The sequence below is a fragment of the Phalaenopsis equestris genome, unplaced genomic scaffold (assembly GCF_001263595.1).
Source record: "Phalaenopsis equestris unplaced genomic scaffold, ASM126359v1 Scaffold000354, whole genome shotgun sequence".
Lineage (NCBI taxonomy): Eukaryota > Viridiplantae > Streptophyta > Magnoliopsida > Asparagales > Orchidaceae > Phalaenopsis > Phalaenopsis equestris.
The window spans coordinates 153579-163904 of NW_018164796.1; positions in this window are offsets into that span (position 1 = coordinate 153579).

The following is a 10326-nucleotide window of genomic DNA, read 5'->3' on the forward strand; positions in this document are numbered from 1 at the left end:
AGAGACAGTGAAGCAGGAGGAAAGGCTCTGTGCCCTACTCACCATGGAGCCAACTAAGAATCTCTCTATTATACCAACTTCTAAAGTAAGGATAGTTGTCGATTCTGACACTTATTCTAAGCCAGAAGAAGCCTTCTCGGTGAACAAGCCCAAAGGCTCATACAAGGATGGTCAAGAAGACACCGATGAGGAGATACTTTGACCACCATAGGCCCAAAGGCTCATACAAGGATGGTCAAGAAGACACCAATGAGGAGATACTTTGACCACCATAGGTCATGGTCCCACATTTATCCAAGCTATCTTTGGTGGATAAAGTTTTGACTATCGATCAAGTGTTGTGAGGTCATCGCAAGGATCTGATAGCCACAAATGCTTCTATCATTGAAGACCTTTTATGCACCTTCTATAACCCTGTCTAAGGAGAAAAAAATTTTATTCTATAAAGTAGATTATTGTGTAACTAATAACAATAATGTAATCTATTTGAATGATGATAATGAACAAGTAGACGACATCCCTATTTCTTATTATTTTTTGCCTCACATATTTAAGCTTTTGGATAACAGGTTATTGCCAAAGAAGTTGTTTATTTGCTAAACCAAATTATGTAGGGCTATGTGGCAGATGAGATCCCCTTGGGAAAATCTGGCCTAGGATATGTTAAATGGCCGGGTGATGTTAAATTCCCCGACGCTTCATGCATGATGATCTCCACATCTCACGATAATGAGATTTTCACCTCTCAATATGAGGAGGTCGAAGTTAAGGATGCCCCTCTCCAATTGGAGGATGGCGTCTCTTCTATCGTTAATGAGTTGAATGAGGTCAATTTTTGCACGGTTGACTACTTGTTATACTGTTATAAGTAAGCTCATATCAAATTTTATGGCCAATAAGGTCATATAAATTCTCAAGGAGTTTCGAGACTGCCTTGCGTGAAGCTATTTAGAAATGCCTATTTTTGTCCCGGAGGTGGTCCTCCACCATCTTGCCATCAACCCTAGCATTGTTCCTATGAAACAAATGCCATAGAGAATGCAGCCCACGATAGAGCTGATGGTCATCAAAGGGATCAAAAATCTCATTGGGGTTGGCTTCATTAGGGAACTCTCTTACCCTACATGGATTGTAAACAACACACCTATTTGGAATAAGAGTAGACATATACAAGTTTGCATCGATTTTTGGGACCTGAATAAGGTCTGCCAGAAAGATGACTTTCCTCTAAAATCTCAGAGTTGATGTAGATTTCACATTAGCACGTGATGTTTCCTTCATGGATGGCTTGTCCAGATATAACTAGATTTGGATGGCCCCAAAAGAGGAACAACATACAACGTTTCACACACCTATAGGCATCTTTTGCTACAGGGTTATGAAAGTTTCCTTAAATAAATGCCTGGTGACCTACCAACGTGTCATGGCTCACAACTTGGATCATTTCTGCATCACTGATACACCTAAAATATATAACATTTATGTACACATTTTTATACCTATTTTTTAGGATATTGCGCTTTAATGGAATGTATCTGTGTGTTTTTTTCTTTCAGGTACAATTAAATGGATGAAAATGGTGAAAGGAGTGAAAAAGAATCAAATTTGGAGCAAAAATGAAGAAGGTGCAAAATAACTGCGGTGCCTAAGTACCCAGAACTGGCGCTCAAGCTTCAGAAAAACCGAGAAGGCCGCACCTACACGCCACAGATCTTGCGCTTAGGCTCCAGAGGTAGTTGCTTGATGATTCAATGAATTTGGACGAGTTTTTGAAGGGGTGTTTGAAATAACTCTTGGTGAAAATCTGGGATATGGTTAATAGACGCAAAAATACATTCAAATGGGTTTTGAAAGGAGGCAACTCTTGGAAGATTCATTGAATATGGACACATTGAATAGATTCATTGAATATGGACACATTTTGAAGAGACACCAAAACACCTTTTGTAAAATTATAAAATAAGACTTGGATTGGATTGAAGAAAAATCTCCCGCGCTCCCCCTAACCACACCACCAATGCCTCTCTCATAGATTAATTAAGATACTTTTACAGAGAAGAAGAAAAGGAGTTGTAGTGTGTTAGTTGAGGGTTTTGTAAGAGAAAGGAAGAGAAGTGATTCAAAAGAACTTCAAGAGTTTGGTGGAGAGGATTTGTGATAAGTTTTTATCTTTGTGACTACATTTGGTTTTAATTTAGACTTCTTGTTTGTTTACATGATTTTTACTTTTAAACTTAAGTGTGATTGTGTTTTCTCCATGAATTCTGAGTAGTTTTCTTTATCTTTTTTTCTTAAAATAGTAAGTGATTAAGTGTTAGATGGAAGTTGTGTAAAGTATTAATCTTTAATGTTGGAATAAGTTGTGATGATTTTAAATATTGTACTTCATTTACTTCTTGATTTGGCCGATTAAGATATTAATATTTGTTGTGAGAACATGTAAGATCCATGATGGAATTGTCTCAGTAGACTATGGTAAGGATCACATGAGATTGTAATTCATATGGTTGAGTGCAAATAAATAGGGAAATCATCTTTGAAGGGTGTAGAGTTGGAGGACTTTGGAGTAAAAGGCTAAAGCCCCCAATTTAGTTTATAGTTTTAGGTATTGATATGAGATGTTAGCCCCCAGGTGGAGGGAGAAGAGGGAACTCTAGAGTGAGATCTAGTATCTTTCCTACCTAGCCCGTCTTTAAGGCCATTCAAAATTTAAATTAGCCAATGTTCTTTATAGCATCTTTAGTAAGGGTAAAGAAGAATATTACTCCTATTTGACACAACACAATTCAAATACTTTCACAAAAAAATTCCTATATTTGTTACTGATTTATGATAAGGAAAAATATATTTTATTTATATTGCCTTCATCTTACAAATATCTAGTTAAATTTAGTTAGTTGTTTACTTTATTTTCAATTATAAAAAATTATCAAAAAGAATCAAACTTTCATTCCTACCTATTATAACATTTATAGTTTGAGTAAGAATATTTTGCATAGTAGCAGTAGAATTTGTTATCTAATTTCTTCTGAATTATTTAAAGATTGAAATTCTTCCCGTGGGTTTAATATTCGGGGCTTAATCAAATAGTCCTATATTTCTTGATAAGTCCTATGTTACTTGATAATGATACGTATACTTGCATACTATCTTACTTGCGTACTATCCCATATTTAAATATAATAATTGCACTTTTATTTGCTTCAAAGTCAAGTTTTTGGCACCGTTGCAAAGCAAAAAATATATTTAAGGAAAAATTAAGAATATAACTGCATACATCGTAATACTGTCATATAAGATTGGGATCAATCACCAAGTTGAATGTTACATCAACGATGTTCTCAGAATTCATTCTGAAGAAGATCATCTTTCAGAACTAAGGACCTTCTTTGAATGCCTTAGAAAATACAATCTGAGGATGAACCCATTGAAGTGCACTTTTGACCTATTTTTCAAGATTTTTCTAGGCTTTATAGTCCAGCATAGGGACATCGAGATTGACACCAGTAAGATTAAATCCATCATAGAGATTGAACCTCTTAGAAGCTTACTCCAATTACGCTCCCTTCAAGGGAAGCTTACATTCTTTAGGAGGCTCTTTGGGCGTTGTATAATTTTTTCGACATTGACCAAAAAGGATGTTCATTTCCATTGATTCAATAATATCATGCATTACTTCCTAAATCTGTTAGTTTTGGCTGCTCCTATCCCATAGAAACTCATGATTCTATATATTATTGTGATATATCAAAATAATATGTTGTTTTAAGCATACATTTTATGTTTATTTTTTGTGATATTACACTTTAAAGAAGGGTATTTTCATATTTTTGTTACAGGTATATCAATTTTAGGCATTTAGAGCAAAAGTAGCAAAAAGAACGAAATTTGGAGCCAAAACAGCGAATTTTGAGATTCTGACACCTGAAGCGCCAGAATTGGCACATAAAATGTCATTTAACAGAGAGTTGGTGCCTAAAGCGCCAAAACCCAGAACATCGCGGAGGATGGCGCCTGAACCGCCGAAGAAGACTTTTTTGAGGATTAAGGCGGTTCGGGACAAATTTTTCACAAATTTCAAAATGGACACTTGTTTTAAACGCCCCACGGAGTGATTCAATGCATCTAGACACTTTGGAATGTTCTTTGAATGTTCTTTTATGAAGGGATGAGGGATGTGTCTCTTGGATGAATAGACATATCTTTTGAATTCAAAAGGGTTGACGTTTGGATAAACTTTTGAAAGAATTTTAATTCTTTTTGGAGGGAGGCAACCTCTAATAAAAGAGAATGAAGTCTAGGGCTTGAGAGAGGGTGGCATGAAAAAAAAGAGGAGGCTTTCAGAGGCGTGTGAGGGATTTTCAAAGAAGGCAAGTGAGAGGGAGAGAGAGAAAGTCAAGAGCTTAGAGATTTTCTTCAAGGATTGTAAGAGGAGAGAGAAGATGAGTGATTTCTTCTTCATTACACTTCTAGGAGTGAATTGAGAGTGCTTGTAAAGAGGGAAAGTGCTTGAAGAGAACTTCTAGGGATTTTCTTGGGAAGGATTGTGAGATACGTTGTGTCTTTTATTTCTTTGTTTCATAAACTTGTTTTTATATATGAAATTCGTGTTTTGTCGTATCCTTCTCATGAATTCTAAGTAGTCTTCTTTATCCTTCTCCCTACTTCAAACCTACTTTGACACATGACTTTGTGAAGAATTGATTTTATTTTATACGATTTTAAATGTGAAAAATTTTTGATGATTTGAACTCCGATCTTAATTTACTTTTTTATTTGACCAATTGAACTATTAAAATGTGTTGAGAAATAAATATTCCGAAAGGGCTATGATTTCTACAACATAGTGAGAATCACATTTGATTTCATGGGAGAGGATGTCATCCATGGAGTTGAGTGCAAATAAATAGGGAAATATACTTTGTTAGATGTAGAATTTGAGATTTTAAGGTGACGAATTAAAATCCTCAATTTAATCCAGTTGATTGGAAACTAATACAAGATTGTTAGCCCTCAGGTGAGGGAGTAGTGGGAGCTCTAGAGTGGAAACCGATATCCTCTAGCCTAACTATAGAATTAGGGACCAAATTTTGGATTAGTCAATGATCTTTATGCACTCGGTAGAGTGTAAAGAATTGGATTGCTCATATTCAGCTATATATATATTATATATATATATTCAAATGATTTTAATTTCTTCACAATTCATATGCTCATTGTAATTGGGAAGGATGCTTTCTTAAATTTGAACTCTTCATCACAAAAACTTTGTTTAGTTTTCTTAAGTTTACTTTTGAAAGTTTAGCAATTATTTTAATTAACTGCATTTTATTTAGCATTCAATTAATTATTTTAGATTCAAATTTTCTACTTCACGTTTGTAGTTTAAATTCTAGTTTACATTATAATCATAAGAATTTACCTGTAAGCATTTTCAACTTCCCTGTGGGATCGATATCTATGACTCAATTAGAGCCCTTTATTACTTAAGCGATACGTATACTTGCGTTATTTTTTAGAGGATTTGACAGACTAAAGATTTTTAAAAGATAAAACTATTTTCATTAAAGTTATTTTTGTTGAGATTAATTTATATATTTACTGTTGTATCTGCCGTGCATATTTTGTAATATTGAAAAATACTTGCAAAAATAACACACTGAATCCTTCCGCATAACGTTGTTCTTGATGAGTTGGTAGGAGCTTTGCTAACCAAATTTAACAATGATGAGAAAGAGAATGCTCTGTACTACCATTAGTCAGTGTTTCATCCGATATGAAATGAAATATCTGTTAATTGAGAAACATTATTTGACATTGATATTTTTAGTTCAAAAATTGAGGCATTACATGTTCTCACATCACATCGATCTGTTCTCAAAGGTAAACCATTTGCAGTTGACGACTCATCCCACTCTAGTTGGGCAATGAGTGAGATGAGTCATGCTTCTATCACTGTTTGACATATCATATGTCCCTCAACAAGCCTTCAAAGGATAGACTTTAGTTGATTTTATTGCAGTTCATCTAGTCCCGGCTGACTTGCTGCTTAACAATGACTTTCCAGATGAACAAATGTTGATCAACGATTCCCCCAAGTGGGATTTGTACTTTGATGGGGCATCTTCCATGAAGGAAGGCCAATTCGGATCCCTCTCGAGGGTGAAGGCTGGCATCAACCTCATTTTTATGTCCCCTGAACATTGTATTCTTTGCTTTTCTTATAACTTGATAGAGTCATGCACGAACAATGAGGTGAAATGTGAAACCTTGATTTTTGGATTGGAGTTAGCCATCTAAATGAATATCAAATAGATTAAGTTGTATGGGATTCATAAATCATCTTTAGCCATGTGTTCAAACTTACAAAGTTCTCAAACCATATCTCTTACCTTATCATAAGAGAGTGATCACATTGTTAGAGCACATCTGCGATGTTACATTGATCAAAATTTTTCATTCCTTGAACGACAAAACTGATGCTCTTGCTAGGCTGGCCAAGGAACTACCAAGCTTTGTTGGAGACCCTGTGATAGTAGTGGTTCAGAATAGAATGGTCCTGTCACCAGCATGTCTTAAGCCTTCAAAGGCTACCCCTATGGGTAGTGAAGGCACGGTCCTTTCCTCTTCGGATGAACCATGTGTTAATTGATGATAATCCATTATCACATTTCCAATGAAAGGGGTGCTCGCTCACAATCGCTCTTTTGCTAATCAAATCCAAAAGAGAGCATTGTCATAGACCATCATGAATGGTACATTTTACATATGCTCATTCGACTGAATGTGGTTGTTATGTGCTGAAAAGGACGAAATCTATAAAATCATGATTGAAGTTTATGAAAATCTTTGCGGGATGAAAATCAAGATCAAGAGGTTGGGATAATATTGGCCTTCAAGGACAATTGATTGTGTGGAATATGCCAAGCAACACCATCATTGCTAGATATTTAGTCTAGTACCTCATCAGCCCCTGAATGCACTGCATCCTATAGTTGCATCACGACCCTTAGATGTCGGGGAACTGATATTTTAAAGCTCATCCATCCTCCATCCTTTAAAGAGCACATATTTATTCTAACAAGCACTGACTACTTTTCCAAGTGGGTGGGGTCATCCCCCTGAGTGAGGTTAAGGCTAAAAATGTGATGCACTTTATCAAAAATAATATCGTGTATTGTTTTGGTGTTCCACGCCGTATTATCTCTGATAATGAACTAAACTTCAAAAATATCAAGATAAATTGATTTGCTCATTATCATCAAATCAATTAGCAATACTCCACGATATACTATCCGAAAGCAAATGGTTTAGCCAAGGCCTTCAATAAGACCTTCATAAACCTGATAAAGAAAATCCTTCACACCAACTAGAAGGAATGACACGAAAATCTCTCCGAGGCTTTGTGGGCTTACCATACGGTAACTAGCTCTACTCCTTATGCATTAACTTTTAGGTCCGAAGCAATCCTCCCCTTGGAAGTTGAATTGCCTTCATTGTGAGTTGTTTTAAGCAACAACATTAACAATGATGATAATATCCAAATCAGGTTGAAAGAGTTTGGTACTTTTGAGGGGGTACAAGCCTAACAAAAACTTGAGTTATACTATGCTTGAATGACCAAAGCTCATGAAAAACTTCAAATTGGAGTCTTGGTGCTGGTTCTACGCCGTTCTATTGTGACTTACCATCAAAGACATGATAAGTTCAAGAGGAGGAGCCTACTTGTTGATTGATGCAGACATGTCTCACCCAATGTCCCTTGTTAACAGGTGATACCTAAAGATATATCATGCTTAGTTCTTTTTTCTTTTCATGTACTCATTGTACTTTAGAGAAAAATTGATATTCAAAGCTTATGTACTTTTTAATCTAATTTTTTAGCAACAAAGAAAACACACTTTATTATCTCTTTATTACATGGGTTCCTTGTTGTGATTACCACACATTTGCTAAATGATCACTTGAAGCTCACAATGACTACTTGCAAGAGAAAACTTGTACGTCTCTTAAGTTGATTGTCGGTTTGCATTTCAGACAAGTTGGCAGTCTCCTAGGGTAGCCTATACATGGTGCGACCGATAATGGACATGAGAGAAGCCATGTTCATCTCTTACCAAGCCTTTTGACAACCCACTCTACGCGGGGTTCAAAACCAATATACTCACTCGTCGTGAGTATGGTAGAAGTTTACTTTAGGAAAGTTCTCGACATTCTTTTTTTTGTCCATCTTTGTCGTATATCCTGTTTTTTCTGATTCATCTTTTCTTTAGATCATCCATATGATCAGGAAGAGAGATTTATTCGGAAAAAGAAATTATATGACAATAAAAAAACTAACAACTCTTAGAAAAAGAGAGAAAAAGAATGAAAACAAACGGGTAAAAATACTCCTCAACTGCCATTGATGATTGACTAATTCCAGGAGTTAAGCCAAAGTATTGGGTTGTTGTAAACACAGAGCATATTTAAATTACTAGCTTCTTTGCCCTTGGTCTAGGGCAGCCTGTGCTACTTCAAGTTCCAGATCATACACTTCCAATATTTCTTTTTGAAAATGAGCAACCTATAAATGAAGGTTCTTGTTCTATCCTTTCTTGATGTGCCGCAGAGCCTGTGAGTTTTTACAAGACTTTTGAGTGCGGACAAACTGCATCGTGAACATCCTCTTGAATTATGTGAAGGAGGTGATTACCCCCATTAGAAGGCCATTAAATCACCCGAAGGCCATATCCCTCAATATGGTGTTGAATAACCAACATTTCAGTGTGTCAGATATTTTGAGAAGACAGAGAATCTAGCTCAAAAGAGACCATATGGTCGGCTAGATCACTTTGACCCTTGCACGATTCTAATGGAGGAAGTTTGAACTTCTTTGATTTCTCAACATCAGAGATTTGCCGAAAGTATGCATTCTTTGTCTGATAGTAGACCTCTATTTGTTCAAAGCTGTTGTCTGACCAATGGCGTAGACCCAACACTATCCTGATATTATGAGTCTTCAATTCTTTATGCCCTTTGAGCCGCAAGAAAGCCTTAGGGTTTGAGTTCATTTTCTCTGGGGATTCGCTCCTCGGGAGCTTGCACCCTTCTCTCGAGTAGCAAATGGGGCAATTATACCATTTGTCTGGCTATTTGATCTCCAAGTTAATGGATTTACTGTTGTACAAATTCCCTTATGTACTCCATGTTTGTAGAGTCTCCCAAAAGTGTTCTTTCTCCGAGGTGTGCTCATTTTTTGTTGGTGGCTTGATTTCACCCTCACCACACCTATTAGGATTTTAAATCAAAATATGTCTTGTGGATCACACTCAAGGTATAGAGCGTAGGACGAACAAGTTAAACAAAGAGAGGGAGAAAGAGAAAGATTGAGAAAGAGAATGTACAGTAACACAAGTGTCTTGATATATAAAACTTGATAGTCCTTTTTTATGGAAATGACGCCTTATTTACAGATCCCAGGGGTATCTAGTGTAAAATTACATATTTGTCATTGTTTTGATAGAAACACTACAAGTTATTCTGAAAAATTTTTATATAGGTAATTGACTTTGACACCCTTTCATAATCATAACTATCATTAACACCATTTCATATTCATAACTACTTGAAGAGGGGCATTCAATGACCCAATATTTTTGTCATTCGATAGGTTAGTACCTTTTGGTTGCCCGAGAGACATTTGGTCGGCTCAAAGTTCGTCGATCAGCCCTCTTTTTAGAATCTTTAGTTGAGGTTGTCTTATCGTTTTGGTGAACTTAGGCCGTCAGGCAGAGGGTGTATCACCATAATTTGACAGACAATTCTCCTTAGATAAGGGGCCTTCTCATAGGATAAGAAATGTGTTATGCAGCGTGCTATTTGGGCATCTTTGTGAAGAGTTCTGGAATTGACTGAGGGAGCCGGTCATGAATGACTGTCTCTTAGATTAGGTGTTTTCTATTCATTCATTTGATTGTGCTTCTATTCAGTCTTTTGACTATCCAAATACATTGTTTATGGTGTTCATAAGCGAGACCCATTTGAATTTTTGCAAGATTCATGCTATCATATTTGTTGATGTACACTACAGAACTTGCACTTTCTTATATTTGGTTGGATTTCATAAATCGATAATAAATTATGTTAATAAGCATTACCAAATACCCCCTTATACTCTGTTTGGGGCGGCGATGTGGTGCCGCATCACAGTTTTTTTTGTTTGACAAAATTATGTTTTGCATGTGGTTTTGAAAAGTTGAAGATAAAAGCTGAGTTTTCCAACCATGACTGGTTACCTGCGGTGGCTGCAAGAAAGTTGCAGTCTGACTTTTTCAAAAAAAATTT